Source organism: Equus caballus, chromosome 2 (assembly GCF_041296265.1).
Source record: "Equus caballus isolate H_3958 breed thoroughbred chromosome 2, TB-T2T, whole genome shotgun sequence".
Classification (NCBI taxonomy): Eukaryota; Metazoa; Chordata; class Mammalia; order Perissodactyla; family Equidae; genus Equus; species Equus caballus.
This window is the reverse complement of record NC_091685.1, coordinates 122,893,114-122,909,051: the sequence shown is the minus strand read 5'-3', so window position 1 is coordinate 122,909,051 and position 15,938 is coordinate 122,893,114. Positions and strand designations below refer to the sequence as shown.

At 46.9% G+C, this 15,938-nt stretch overlaps 1 long non-coding RNA gene across 1 annotated transcript; it reads right to left on the bottom strand.

The window, feature by feature from the left end:
* Positions 1-2,903: 2,903 nt before the first annotated feature.
* On the bottom strand, positions 2,904-15,596 carry LOC138923104 (uncharacterized). The gene is made up of 3 exons (XR_011436311.1): positions 15,349-15,596; positions 8,166-8,293; positions 2,904-3,472 (listed from the first exon to the last, which is right to left on the bottom strand). It is a non-coding gene; the product is annotated as an uncharacterized lncRNA (long non-coding RNA).
* Positions 15,597-15,938: the final 342 nt, after the last annotated feature.

Genomic DNA, 15,938 nt, shown 5'->3' with positions numbered 1-15,938 from the left:
GAGTACTCCAAGTGCCTCACTCCATCCCTTGGTTTTCAATTCAACCATTTCTTACTGGTCTCAAAGGAAGCCCATGAGAACAAAGTTAAAATTAAGTCAAATGCATTTGATATTTATCAAATACTAGACATACATCTTTGTCTTCCATAGAAGAAACTCAGAAAATTATACCCATAGGCTTTCAGTAACGGAAATCATTTACTCAAAATGGTTTTCTTCTGCACGTCAAGGCATGGCTGACGATTGGGACTTCACAAGTGAATGGAGTCGCAAACTCAGTACTCAGTCGGCCTCACTGAATGCTTTACCAGGTGTCACTTGCAAAATGTGAAGTCCCAAACCTCTTACAGACACCTCAGACCAAACTAAGTCTAAAGAACAACAACACAGCAGGGTTAATAATTTAAGATCGGGTGTTCCTGGAATCAAAGAACCAAGACCACAAGAAGGAGAAAGCTGTGACCCACCATCTTTTTCATGAACTATGGCCAGTGCTTTCTTTCTCAATGTCCACGTGGCAGTAAATCCCGGTGGCTTGGGTCTAGCAGAGAGAGGAGACTACTCTCACCACTGTCGTGGGTCACGTGTGGTTCTTCTGAATATGCAGATAGGCAGAATGTGGGTCAGACAAGAGGTGCAAGCAGCTGCCCAGACACTTTCAAATTATGAGACTGGACGTTTGTCCTGGCTTTCTCAGGCCTCTTTACACCCGGGGCCAAGCGGACACACTTTCTGTCGAGGGACCTATAATTCACGTACTGAGACATGCGCTGTTTCTTCATTTCCCTGGAGAAATGCTCTTTTTTTTTTCCAGTATTCATTTTTGTTTTTAATAGGCTTTGTTATTCCTGGGTATGAAATGGTATATAATCCTTTTACTCTTTCATTGAATAAATACGTTGGGCCCTGGAAACACAGTCAGCTAAACTAAGCTGGTGACGTCCTTGCCCTTACGGAACTCACACTCACGAGGCCGACGCGACGCTGTCGTTTATTGTGTCTCAGAAGGTGACCCAGAGAGCTTGTCCTGAGTGGTGAGCTTCAGTGGAGAATTTCATGTCAGCAACTCTGTGCTAAAGAGCAAGGAAAAACTTATTTTCCTATTTCATGGTGTTAGCATCAAGACTTCCATGGGGTCCCAAAAGGAAGTCAGATTTAAGGGAGAAGCTCATATTGTTGGAATTGTGGGAAGGCGAAGTGCTGGCTCCCTCGTAAGCCTCCATGTGGGAGGTGAGGGACTGGATATATTGAGAATCTGGCAAAACTAAGGCAAATTATCTTCTGAATTGATTCAAATATTTGTCGCAAGCCCTTCTGTGCAAATTTTCATGACTTCTTTATGGTAATTAGTTTCATGGAATATTGCCAAATGGCATATTTTTCCTCTCCGAGCCCCTTTCTAAGCACTCCTGGGAATGTCTGAAATGTGAGATAAGCACTCTTAACCCAAAGTTTTATTAAAAAGTTTAATTAACACAAATGCCAAATGACACATTGATTACTATTAAGTAGGTGGACCACATGTAAATCTGCGAACTACTGTGTGACTATAAACCCGTCTCCCTCAGCAAGCACAGGGGCTTTTGCTCTCCCCCTGAGCGGGCAGGAGAGCCTTGGACGGCCCGGCCTCCCGCCAGCCCCCGGGTCCTCTGGTCTTCACGGCACCTCCCAAAGCTTGGCAGTGGTGGGGAACTCCCCCCAGCTCATTCTCCATCAAACTCCCCCTCCTCTCTACTCGCACAGGCCGCGCCCTGCCTGAGCCCCTGCCTGTTGGTCTCCTGGGAGCTGCCTTCTGAGAAGCCACCGGCCTCACAGGAGCTCTCTCACTTGTCTAACCCCGTCCCCGTCTGAGAAATGCACGTTACCAAACCCTCTAGCAAGCCTCCGGAAGATGGAGAATTACTTAACTTTTGTGTTTTCCAGCACAATCTTCCACTAGGAGCTTAGTTCTCCCAGGACAGCAACCATGTTCTCACAGACCCCTGCTTCCTCAGCACCTAGCAGTGCCTGCACACAGTAGGGGCTCAATTATTTACAGAATGAGGAAACGAAGGCATTGTCCTATTTCCCATCTTCTCTTTTCCATTTAAACCAGTCCTTTGGGCGAGTATCTTTCTTTCCCACTGTGTCCTCTGAGGCCTCTATGTTCCCTCAGCCCTCCACCCTCTCTTAAGACGATTCCTTAAGTGGTAGTCACGTTAAAGAAAAAATCCTCAACCTGTAATAAGCAGAGTAACTGAAGGGGAGGTCTAAAAAGATCACCTGGAATTTTCGGTTACAGTAAAATTAACGGCAGCGCCCACTGTACGCTGCTGAGCAATGCCAGCTTGATCAGCGATCAGAAGGAAATATTAATATGTTTACCAACACCAGCAGAAAGGAAGAGAAAAAGTGAACATGTACCGAAAAAGCATGGTGAAAGGAAGGAAGTGGGAGAACAGACTCTGAAGAGTTTGCAGCAAGTGCCTCAGTTAGGGATCGGCACGAAAGAGCCGCGCGGCGAAGCTCAGGGGCACGCAACCGTCAATACTTATTTTGGACCCCAGGTGTCTGGGCCTGCTGGGTGGTTTTGCTGATCTGGGCCGGACTGGGCTGAGAGTGGCTGGATTCACCCCTGTATCTGCGGTCAGCTGGTGAGTCAGCTGGTGAGTCAGCTGAGGGCCACTGCTCTGGGATGCCTCAGCCCCTAAGGAGCTCTCCTCCCCGTGTTTCCTTGTCCTCCAGCACACTAGCCTGGACTTGTTCGTATAGGGGTGGCAGACACCTGAGCGAGCAAGCCAGAGCGGGAGCAGGGCAGAAGCTCTCAAAGCCTCATGGAGCCCAGGCTCAAAACCCCACACTGTCATTCCTGCCTCACTCTGCCGGCCACAGCAGAGGCAAGGCCAGCATAGACACCAGGGATGGAGAAACACACTCTGTCTATCAGTGGGCGGAGCTGCAGACTCACATTACAAAGGGTGTGGATTCAGAGAGCTGGAGAACTGGGGCCATCTTTGCCATCACACCGGCACAGTTCCCTCAGCCTCAGCCTCCACTTGTGGGCACGAGGCACAGACAGAACTGCCTCACCTTGAGCTCCTCTGGAAGGTGGTCCTGAGTCCAGGATCTAAGTGCAAGTATTTTATTTGGGTAGCGATGCTGGGAATCAGGGGAGCATGGGCAGTGAGAAAGGGAAGGAAAGAGGTTTTCTTTTGTTATCCAGCAAGTTCCCACCTGGATGACTGAAGCGCATTCCTGCTGAGGAACTCGGAGCCAGCGTAGAGTACACGTCTCAGAGTGGTCCCACCTGAAGAATGAGGGAGCGTGATACCAGCTCCTCTCAGTCATTGGTTGACAGCTGCTTTGCGGTGAGTGGAGCACTGGGCGTGGAGACTTGGACCTCTTTCCTGCTGCAGGAGCAGAATGGGCTCCCAGGTCAGCCAGACAAAGTCTTCAGGCAGAGAGCTGCCAACTGAGAAGTCGGGCAAGTGCACTAAGTGGTAAGGACAAGAGGATGTGTCAGGACACTGAGAGTGTCCTTCAGAACCCCGACAGCTGCCGACTGGCATAGCTAAGTAGAAAGACATGGGTAAATCTGATTTTTAACTATGAACAAATTTCCTAATATCGCTCCTCATTTTCCTCAATAATAGGTACTTCATAGGCATTTTAGAAAATAAAATTGAGATAATGTCTTTACAGTGCCTGGTAGATAAATAAATGCTAGATGTTAATATCAAGATATTTTTGTCTCCATTCATTTATTTCTCAATAATTTGAAATGACTGCTTGGGCCCCCTGTTGTTACACTTTGACTGTTCTTTGACATCTAAGACAGGCTCCTGACAGCAAAGGACAGAATGGATCTTGGAAGCAAGAATGGTAACATCTTCCCGTAGCCTGATTATACAGTAAGTGTTCCCACATGCGTTTTTCTTCCCAGTGAAACGGACCGACACCAACCAAATGCTTGCAATAGAAAGCTGCTCCCTCCGGGTGCAAACAGCATAGAATATGCACCTTCAGCAGCCAGTGCACATTTAATTGTGTTTTCCTTTCTCTGAGGCCACCCCTCCCTCAGCCCTTCTGCAAGACGCCCAGATCAATGCTTATCTTGTTTGGTCTTTACTGATGACCTTTCATGATTGGTCCCAGTTTAATGAAATGAAAATGTTAAAATAGAATTCCCTTCGTCTTTGAAGTCTGTGTTTCAGACTTTGTGCTTCTTTTCAAGAAGCAAAGGGCCACCTGGGGCAGAGGCCAGGAGACCAGATGAGTGGAGAGTGTGAGGCGGATCGTTGAGCAGGCAGAGTCTCAGATGTGTGTCTACTTGCTTCTCCACTAACTACCCATAGGCTTCATTCGCTGTACAGCTTCCCCAGTGGCTTGAAGACACTAAGGTGGTTTCCACGGGAGTCCTAGGCAAAAGCTTTTTCACAGCATCAAAACCTGCGAGAGACTTGAAGAGTTTATGTGGGTCATTCTGTGGCCTCTAGGCAAGTCCTCCTGGAGGCCATCTGTGTTAGAGGGGGATCGCCTCTCCTCCGGGCCAGGGGACTCGCTGGGGGTCCTGAGAGCAACATGGGGTGGGGGGCGAGGGAGGGACTGTGCCTTTGTCCAAATAAAACCCCTCCTGTTATTCTGTAATAAAAACAATTTCCTTTTTTCTCCTGTCCCTGATAGAGTAACATCTTCTCCATAAAACCTATTGTTTTTTTTACTTTTTTCGTACGTTCTCAGCATTCTTTTATGAGCATTTCCTCAGAGCTCTACTTTTCTATTAGTTTTTTAAAAAAATTTTTTGAGGAAGATTAGCCCTGAGCTAACATCTGCCGCCAATCCTCCTCTTTTTTGCAGAGGGAGACTGGCCCTGAGTGAACATCCATGCCCATCTTCCTCTACTTTGTTTGTGGGACACCCACCGCAGCATGGCTTGCCAAGCGGTGCGTAGGTCTGCACCCAGGATCCCAAGCCTCAAACCCCAGGGCCGCCAAAGCGGAACGTGCAATCTTAACCACTGCGCCACCTGCCCGGCCCCTCTATTAGTATTTTAATGTAGCTCTTTCTAACATTGTTTCAAGCACTGGGCAAACTTGCTTAATTGTGAAGTCCAGCTCTGGGCTGCAGGGGCAGCTTGCGTGTAAAGGAAAGTCTGTTCGGTGACAGGAGCCTCTTCTAGGGTGGATTATTTTGGCATAGAGTTAAGAGGCAGGCTCTCCTCGTCCTCTTTACGCACCATTTACAACCCTCTCCCCACCAACACCACTGATAACAAGAACGTCTTCCCCAGAGAGCAAAGCCTTGCTTCCACGCCACTATTAAAGATGAGATGAGGTGCACACGCTTCAGGGAGCGAGGCCAGAGTTCTGGATTCACGTGGACATGCTGAGGATGGACACCAGGTGTTTCCAGTCACTTTTGATTAGGAGTGGTTGCTGCAAGGGTGCCTCTGGCAAGGAGAAGGAAAGAGCACAAAAAGGGGGTTTGTCATTCTTCGGAAATCTTCTTTGATTTCCCAGCAACACTTGCAGCTGGGCTTAATCTTGCACAATGTCAAGATTTCCACACAGAAATGAGTACCTTGAGAATGGACATCGCTTAGAGCCGGTGGTAAAGGCATCCGTGGGGGTGGGCACAGGTGCTAACAGGGGCCAGCCTCAGGTCCTCGCTGTGGCCTGCACCCCTGGCCCTGCGATGGCAGCAGCAAGGCTTCAGAGAAGCAACCCCATGGTGGGGTCTGGGCAGTCCTCCTACCTGCAAGCTCTCCCTTAACAAACGAATTTTCTGCTCAGGCTAGCTGCAGTGTGTCCTGTTTACATCTGGAAAACTGACTGTTACAGTGTTGTTTCGACAGGAGCATTCCACTGAGGACTTGCTTTGATTCCACTCATGCTCGATGACATTTTCGTTCTGTCGAAATTCCTACTGGACTCTTCAAAGATGCCACAGCCATTTTCCTCTGGAGACAAACCCATGAGATCTGGGCATTGATGTGGCCCTTTTAAAAATTACAAATAATTTTCTCTGATACATTGCTTTCTGACTTTGGAGGATTAACACAACAGAGAAAGAACAAAAAGAAGTCCAAGTTTTGAATCCTAAGTTAGAGAGCGTGACCCAAACCACAGACTGGGTTCGCGTAAGTTTTCTGCAAGTTTAAGACAGGGGTCTGGGGACAACAGGGCATGTGGCAGGTCAGCTGGGGCTTCCTAAAGTTCTGCTAAAACAGACGTTTTCAACCTTGGATGCATGATAAAATCATCTGGAAAATTTGTAAAATACCAGTGCCTGCTACCCTCTCCCCTACGCCACTTAGGAATTCTGTTTCAATTGGTCTGGAGGGGGCCTGGGCATCTGTCTCTTTTAAGAGCTTGCCAAATGAATTCTAGGACCATAGTTGAGACCTCTATTTCTGTGTGAATTCAGGTCATACATACAAACCAAACCCCTTTTGGTAATATTACTACTATGAGTATTTACCACATGAGAATACACTCCAAATAACACGTTAACTGCTACTGAGAGTGGCAAAGACAACACTAATGACCCGTTCGGGTAGCAGCCCCCCTGGTCTACCGGGCGCTGGGCACCTGACCCCCGCAGTGTGCTCGCCAGGAGAGCAACTCCTCGTGTTGACTGGATCCATCTGGGTTCGATGAGCCTCCTCCGTAATACCTGTAGCACTTCATTTAATGCAGGACTTCACGAGATAAACAAGAGGATTAGTTAGAAGTGACTCTACTCTGTGGAATGCATTTGATATCTCTTAGTAAATAGTTAATGTAGAAACATACATCCACAAGGGGATAATTTAAATTAGCTGCCGGTATGCCTAGAACCAGAATGACTTGTGGGGCTGATGGCGGCATTGGGTCAGCTTGGCGTCTCACCCAGGAGGTCAGCGGGCTCCGGGAGACAGACGCTCCTGAGGAATAGCGGGTTCCAGACAGCGTGGGGATTGCCCGGAATTGAAAACCAGAAGGCAAAAAGACCCAAATGGAGATTGTTCCAATAGTAAAGTATGTGAAGTCAAGAGACTAGAATCAGTTAGTAAGTGCACATCGTGCCAAATAAATCAGTTGAGGGGCCGGCTCCGTGGCCAAGTGGTTAAGTTCGCGTGCTCCACTGCGGCGGCCCAGGGTTCGGATCCTGGGCGCGGACATGGCACCGCTCGTCAGGCCACATTGAGGGGGCGTCCCACATCTCACAACTAGAAGCACCTGCAACTAAGATATACAACTGTGTACGGGGGGGTTTGGGGAGATAAAGCAGAAAAAAAAAAAAGATTGGCAACAGTTGTTAGCCCAGGTGCCAATCTTAAACATAAATAAATAAATAAATAAATAAATAAATCAGTTCAGATAAAAGTAGCACAATGGGAGGCAGGTGACTAAAACCAGGCAGGCTGGGCTGAGTCAGCATGGGTACAGGCAAGAATTGGGGCGGTTGGCCAGAAGGGGGGAAGCTGACATCTGGAAGGAGAGAAGAAGAAGGGAAAAGCAGGAGGATCCATTTTATCCAACTCAAGCCCCAAAGCTCGGGCAGCCTGACGGGAGGGTGCTGTGGCCCCCGTGTCCCTCAGTGCTTGCTCTGGGGGCCTCTGATCCCTCTTCACGAGTGCACTGTCGAGAGGCTTCGCCATGAGTGGCTGAGGCTGTCTCGCTCCTGGACTGGATCCACATCCTTGATAAAATTGCCCGGCTCTCCGTTCTCTTCTCTCGGCCTGTGCACTCTGTCTTGTTTTGGCACACACCAGTCCGTCGCTGCCAGAACCAAGGAGGACACAGGAATGACAGAGCAGCCTCGGGCTCTCCATGTGCGACTGCTCGAAGCCACGTCTGTCATGCTTTCACTGCACAGGCCTCAGCCACTTGTGCTCCTGTTTGCCACCTTAGAAATCAGTGAAATGTAGCTCGTGTAAAAACCATTATGAAATGTGCAAGACATGGGAAGAAAAAGATAAATTTTTATTAAAAGACAAAAGAAAATCTGGACAAAGTCTTTCCTGGTGGAGAAGACACAGTATTGCAAAGATTCATGGGGAAATAGACAAATAAATTAATGAAACAGAAGGAAAATCCAGAAACAGACTCATGTGCATATGGAAAATTCATATATGATAAATGTGGCTTTTCTCAGCAGTGCCAAAAAGACAGATTACTTGAAGTGTTAGGACAACTGCTTACCCAGTGGCAGGAAAGTAGTTAGATCCCAGCCCGGAGCTCAGACCGGCCGTGTAGACAGAGGGAGATGCCCATCCCAGGGCTCCTGCAAAGTTCTCGTGTGCTGGCACCAGGCTGCACCGTGTGGACGCCTGCCGTGGAAGTAAGAAAGGAGTGAGAGGGTCCAAGACTGGGGCTTCTGCCGCTTTTCATGCCAAGGACTGGGCTCACTGAGGATGAGAACTTGAAATAGTGCTCAGAAAAATACACACCTGACCAAGGGAACCGGGCAATGTTCCCAGCAGAAACATCCTTATGATATCTAGAAAGGTTGGCTTAGGTTATTTTAAGGCCACCTTAATGATTATTGAAAACAACCAAGCCCTGCAGGCCGACCCTGGCCCTCGGTGTTTTCTGACGTGGTTCGTTGGAGTGGGGACCCGCTCATTCGTTCGTCTAGGCTGCCATGCACTATAACGGCAGAGTCGAGTACGTGGTTGCAAGAAGGACCCAAGAGCCCACAAAGCCGAAAAGATTTACTATCTGTCCCTTTACAGAAAACATTCCCCGACCCCTGATGAAGAGCAGACTTTTCAAGCCCTGACAGAGCAGGAAAGCAGGGCGGCCTAGCGGGAGGAGCTACCAGTTGGGGAAGGGAAGTGACCTGGTCCCAGACTCAGACCTGCTCTCACCAACCAGCCCGCAGCAAGGCACACTCGGCTTCCAGCTCCTGGGGCCTCAGTCTCCTCCCTAGTAACAGCGCTGCAGTAAGAGTCTTCTGACATCTAAAGACCGTAATTCCAGAGTGGTCTCAAGGAGTCAAAAAGTGGAAATCTGTATGAAATTCATTACATGCTCTTACATTTCACTTTAAAGGATGTATCTTCTTGTTTTCAGAAAACAAAACTGTTTTGTGAGGCTTACGGTGAAGGAAGGAAAATAATTTAGAAGACAAAAATCCTCAAATCTGAGCACAGATGAGAAATAAAACTGCACCCCACGTTTTTCAAGGCTTTTAACTCTTCACACACATCAGCAATCTGACTCTTTGCCATAGAGACAATTGCCTGTTTTGCATTTTTTCTGTGTGTGAGAATTTAATTTTTTACAACCCGCTGTGTTTTTCAGGCCCTTTAACTAATAGGCTTTTATCACCTTATGATTGCCTGATTTTCTCTTAATTGCTTTATGACAATACAATTTATTTTGATCACTCCCACCCTGCGGTTTTTCTTTCTAATGAGGACTTTATAAATCTATGTGTACGACTGTGCATCAGCTTAATTTTTCAATCGCTCTTCCTCCTCATAAATGGAGAGTACGACTGCAGTGGGACCAGGGAGCCACAGGTGTCCTCCCCGCCGGCTTGTGGGGGGAGCGTCTGTGCGTGGAGCTGCCCCCTCCTGGAGGTCTCGGCCCTGAGCTCTCCTGCTGGGAAGACTGTTCCGTAACCTCCACAAGGCTCTTTGAGGCTTTCACACACGTGCACACCTGTGTGTGAGGAGGAGGCCCTGGCCCAAGGCCATCTGGAGGTGCAAAGGCCCTCCTGGTCTGTGATTTGGACCTTAACTCCCCACACACAGAGTTTACTAGATTTTTAATTTGGACAAGTGGAAGAGTTCATTGTTTTGAAAACAACCTGATTTTCAAAACAGCCATTTTTTCCTTCGTAAATTCTACAGTTAAGGTTTCTAACAGACATTTTATGAGTCTAAACACACTTCGGATGTACTTGGTTTAGCTCAACACGAGCTCACGCTGCTTCCCCAGCATTGGCTGTTGCAGTTCTCGGTGTTGAAGATGCACAAGGATCACGACAGTGAAATCTACTAAGATGGGGGTGGCGACCGACAGGACTTGAGCTCGCACAACCCTATAATACAAAGCAGGTAGTGAACCATTGTTTTTGTAAAATGTCTTAATGATTTGATAATAGCTACCATTTCTTAAGAGTCCACCTGTGTCAGGTACTTTATATACCATTTCATTAGATCTTCAAGCAGATTTAATAAGATGATAAGCTGTAGCCCTATTTATGAACTGCATTGACCAAGGGTACATAAATGATATATGGTAGAGCCTGGGTTCATGACCAAAGTGTTTTGACCCCAAAACCCTGCTCTTACAAGTGTCCACTTGGTCTTTCTTTCAAAGTACTTTCTCCTTTATCAGCTCATTGATCCTGCAGCAATCCTGCTAAGGTGGCAGGGCAGGCACCCTTTTTATGGATGAAGACAGGGGAATACGTGTTGTCTCCCAAGTTTATAAAGGATAGAGGCAGAAAAGCTGGGCTTCCTGATCCTGGTCTAGTGCTCTTCCCATAAAAATAAAAACCTGTAATCAAACTGGAAAGTTTAGTGGAAAGCATGCTTCTGGACGAGTCAGAGGACCTGTGCTCCCACCAACCTTAGCTCAGCATCCAACATGGTCCCAGAACCAGGAACCAGCTCTACGGTTTTAGATAAGTGGCTTAACTTCTTCAGGCCTCCTCTCTCTCCCTGTCAAATGATGGAGTTGGACCAAGTGGTCCCTGAGGCTCCCTCCAGATCTGGGGCCTGAGAGTCTATGACCCATGACCACAGTAGAACGACCACGGCCAAGGTGAACTGGAGTCAAAAAATATTGGCTTAGATCTTATCATTATGCAGAGAGAACACAGGGAGAGCTTTATCTAAATTTACAGTCAGAATGGTGGCTGGAAACACTGGGTCTACACCTGTAATTATCTAGTGAATTTGGACCATACAGACAAACAGTTCAGATAACTCACCCAAGAAGTTTAACGTGAGGATAGAATGAGACAGCAGATGCCCTTCTGAAACATGCTGCTTTCAGAGCTAAAGAATTATATTTAGTTCTAATTTGAAAAACCAGAATAGCTGTTTCAACTCCCTGCTTTGTCCTGTTCATAATGCCGCAACATGGCACTGAAAACTCCGACTCTCCTTAGCTCCTTTCCCTTGATCACATTAGAGTTTCAGGCAACATGTCCGCCCATCTCCACCACGGAAGATGCGGCAGGTCCACAGACAGGGTTATGGATGCTTTCTCAGCTCAGCCATAGTTAGAATAACCACTGACTTGGAGCACTTACTATATTCTAGTCGACTTTAGCCCACGTCGTCTGATCTCCACAACAATCCTGGGCAGCCAGGACTATTATCACCTTGTATTAATGAGGTCACTAAAGCTTTAAATTTCAGAGTTCGAGCCACCTTGTCACCATCACGCAGGCCAGAACTGTAAAACCAGGATTTGCACCCAGAGAGTCGGCCTCTGGAGCACATGCTTGTGCGTGGAGTAGGCACCTGCTTGCCATTCTGGGCCCCTGTGCACCAAGCCCCAGGGAGGGGCTGGAAAAGACAGTGTGTGGTCCCGCACTCAGGGAGCTTGCTGACTGGTGGGAAAGAGACCGCCTCAGTCATTATAAGCGGGACAACTGTGATGAAAGGAAACGGTGGGGGGCGGGGGGCAGTGAGGGCAGAAAACAGAGAGAGCTGTGAGGGAGAAGACAAGCAAACCCCTGGCTGGCCCACACAGTGATGGGCAGGCGGGGCGGTGGAGGGCGGGGGCGGGGGGCTGGGAAGGAGCTGGAAGACAAGGCTACGGCTCAAGGTAACAGCAATGCCACCTGGAGGGCAGGAGGTTAGATTGCCAAGGGGCCATGAGGGCTTCGCTTTGCGAGATCACTGAAGTCCCCAGTGATGACCCAAATTGTGCAGGACAAGGCCAAATTATATTTACTGGGCACAATTTAAAAAGTACTAGCACATTTTAGGGAAATAATGGCGGTTGGCATTTGTTAAGCCACCACCAGGTGCTGGGCACCGTGCTAAGCACTAGGCACGTTTTAGCAACCCTACGTTCCACGTACCAGGAAAACTCTAAGGTGACATATCAGAAACTGAAGCACAGAGAAGTGACTCGGCTGAATGTCCCTGCTGGTGACGGACAGAGCCGATTTGAACCCAGGCTGTCTGACCTGTCAGACCTGTCTGACCTGACCCGGTCGACTGCCGCTTTCTGTAGTTTTCATTCAGCAAGGATGACCCCATAGAGTCAATCTTTCTGGATAACTAAGCAACTCACTTCTTAATAGTTTGAGTTTATGATCTTGAAATCCCACTTACAAAACCGTGGGACCACACAATTGGTGAAATTGTTTCTGTCTTTGTCTAACACGTACACGTTCCCAAACATGGACGAAGCCACTCCAACTTTCACCACTACAGTTTAGACAAACTTAAAGGAAGCAATCATATAGTAATACTAGGAATATGTTGGTGTAGAAGGAATCAAGTCATATTATCGCTGAAAAGAAGTGAAACGTCTATTTCCTGTGAAACACATACCCCTTAGTAGACTCCTACTTTGTAAATCTGCGGTTGAAGAACAGTGAAATACAATACGAAATACCACATTAAAACAAAACCAGAATGACCAGTGTTTGGTTCCTAGAAGAAAGTGGTGCTGTTATCAGTCAGAAATGATAAATAATGCAAAGAGAAACCTTTGAGGGTCTAACCCTTCCAGTCATAGGCTCAGATCTGAAGCAGTGAAACGGGCCCCCTGGTTTGCCCCGTGGGATAATGAGACTGGCCTGCAGCCGCGGCTGTGGGTTACCCCAGTCCCAAACCCACAAGTTACCACCCCAGCTTTTCTCCTGCCTTGAGGCAACCTTCAATTTCAGAAGGGCACAGAATCAAACAGAAAGCAATTAGTGTGGCAGAACCTTGAAAAGAAACCAATAGCCGGGATCTAGAGTTTTTTACAGAAAGCCAGGATTTCCTTATTTGCAGAGAGAAACTACAAGAACAATTAAAAGTTCCAAATCATGTATAATTACTTTCAAGTCGGGTTTGGTGAAACATAAATAAAATTTCATATCACAACTTTAGCCCAAGTGCGGGGCTGTCTGTTTGTGTTAGGGAACACTGCTTTCATCTTTGCGGAGGGTGTCACAAAAGCACAGCTCAAAAAATTACCATCGGCCCCCGGTTTCCTATCTGATTACACTTTGGCGCACAGCCCTGCCGGTAACACAGGGCCCCTGTCTGGATCCCTCTGACTGGAAGATAATCAGATACACAACCCACCTGTCACCACTCCCACCCCCTATGCTGGACCATCTTAGATTGTGGAAGCTACAAGAAGTAACTGAAATTATTTAAGGAAGTCGGTACTTTCCATTTTGGTTTACCTCAGACAAATCCATCAGGCCCCCTTGAAACAGCTACAGTAAGAGCGCTAGGAGTCAGAAGCACCAGATCCCGATTACAAGCTGAGAACTAAATGCCATAATTAACCAGACATACACTTTAATCTAAAACAAGTCAAAAATGTTGCTGGATGGAGAAAAAAGTAAAGTGAAACTCCATAATTATCATAAATTGGTGTACAGTGGATAGATTTCTCCACCTATCAAACAACAAAGCTAGTCAGGTCTTTGCGATACTAGTCAAGTGTTTTATTATTAACATTTAACTCTGAATAAAGATACCATTATCAAATGTACAAATCAACCATACACATAAACCTCAGAGATCTATGCACATCAGCGGCACCCACCCCACACCAATTGCAAAGGGATTCTTAGAACAAGATTACATATCCTTTCCGTCATCACCATTTGGATAAAACGTCCCATGCATAGTTTTCTGACATACGGCTCCCTGGTCTCCTTTGTTCCTTGCAGATGAGTTGATGGCTAAATGCATTTGGTATTTTTCCTACATGCTTTTTTGTGCTTTCCTGGAAATCTGTTAATTTCAATAAATTTCCTTTTGGAAATCAATACTACATGCGTTGACTCTTCATCAAAAGCAATATTTACTGTCCTCTTTGGCAGCTTTCTAGAATACGCATAAAAAATATTGTCACACTCACATCCTTGAGGGTTTGTTTTTCTTTGTCTCAGTAAAGATTGGTGGGTACATTTGGGGGAAGACAAGGAGGAGGAGAGGACAGAGAGAGAGAGAAATACAGAGCCGTTCTCTGATAATTTCAAAAGCTCTGCCAGGATCAGGGCAATATGGAAAGGGGAAAAGAGACTGAGAGGCGAAGGGCTTTGTGGTCCTGAAATGAGCGTGTCAAGGTTACAGCCTCCGTCTAATCGCAGGCTGCAGGAGGCAAGCCCCCGCTAGTACAAGCCCCCGCTAGTACAAGCCCCCACTAGTACAAGCCCCCACTAGTACAAGCCTTCCATGCAGCTCTATGCCAGCCTGCTCTTGACAAACGGAAACAGGAGTGCAGTCTGGAGACCAATTGCAAATCACTCTTCTGATCCCTTTAATCCCTTTGTTTCCATTTCTGATCAAAATAAATTTTTTTTAGACAGTAAAAGGAAAGAACTTATAAACAGTCTAAATCTTCAGCTTAATAGGAAGGCCTCTCTCTCTTATGCATTTTGGCCAATGTCTATGTGATAATACCTCTTTTTCTAGAATTAAACTTAGGACTAGCGGAGGTGTTTTGTTTTGTTTTGTGATGATATGTTTTTGGTGGTGGCTATGTTATTTGTATTTGACGAGTTCTATTCACGTTTGTTAGTTTGGGAGAGGGATTATTTGCTTTCAGTAGGGGGCTGTCCTTGGGTTGAAAGGCAGCCCCAAGCTTTTGAAGGGCATGGGTCCCCTACCAGCCTATTGATGGATCATTTGCATATCTTAACGTGTTGTGCCACATTTTTAATAATGGTGTGACCTTGAGCAAATCGCCACTTTCTTAGCCCTCAGTCTTCTCAATTCTTGGGTTAGATATGCTATAAATTCAATGCCAGCTCACCATTAATAGCATTATTGTCATTGTCTTAAGTTTATAAGAAATGCTTCTCTACAGTCTTAGCATGTGGATTTAAAGTATTGGATCTCCAAGTATCAGGGTTTCTGACTGTGAACTTTTTGCCTGCAGTTACTTGTCAGCAAAAGTTACCCCCTCACCCGCTCCCATTTCCCACTTCCATGAAGTCTTCGATTCACCTCCCTAAATCTGAACTGACAATGCATTTGCTTAATCTCTCGTCTTGTCCAGATTCTTGATGAAGACTGGAATTTCTTTGGAAGGACATTCCAGTTGGCTGCTTTCTCTTGATAACATTAGGGATGTTCTCTGTGTTTGGAGGTCATCCAAAGTTTCATGGGGGAGCAGGGACCAGCACAACCCTTCTCCCTGCTGCTCTGGAATAAGGTAGGCACTGCCATTGACTCACCCAGCACCTCTGAGAAGCCAAGTCTATGTAGCCAAATCAGGATCAGGCCATTCCCTCAGAACAGGGCACATCTCAACAAGAAGAGCAGGTAAGATGACGACCTCAGTAACAACCCCCAAGCAGAAGTCGTGGCCTTCTGGACTCCCTCTATCATTTTTCTGAAGGTTTCTCTTGACATCACCTGGGGGAATCAGGATTGTTGTTTTTAAACAGAATGTTCCTTGGAGTTCGGGACTTTCCCCTGCTCTCTCTTGCAGTCATGTCTCTTCCACGCTGTGGCCACTGAACTAGAACACACCATTGGTTCAGGTGTACAAACTGTTTACACAACAAGGCAAGGGGATCTCAAAGTACAGGTGACACAGAGATTAGGTGAGTTACAAGCACAAAGCCTCACGTGGCTTAATTAGCTTGGCACAGGTTTAAAGCGCTTGCTTCCACTCAACGCACGTTAGACAGCCCCTTGCTCTCCCTGTTTCTCTCTCCCACTGACCCTCCCCCCATCTCAAGCCCTAGTCCTTTATCGTCACTATCCTGTCTTTATTCTTGCTAAGGTTTTTAGTCTTTTATCCGAGGCTATGTTTTGTTTC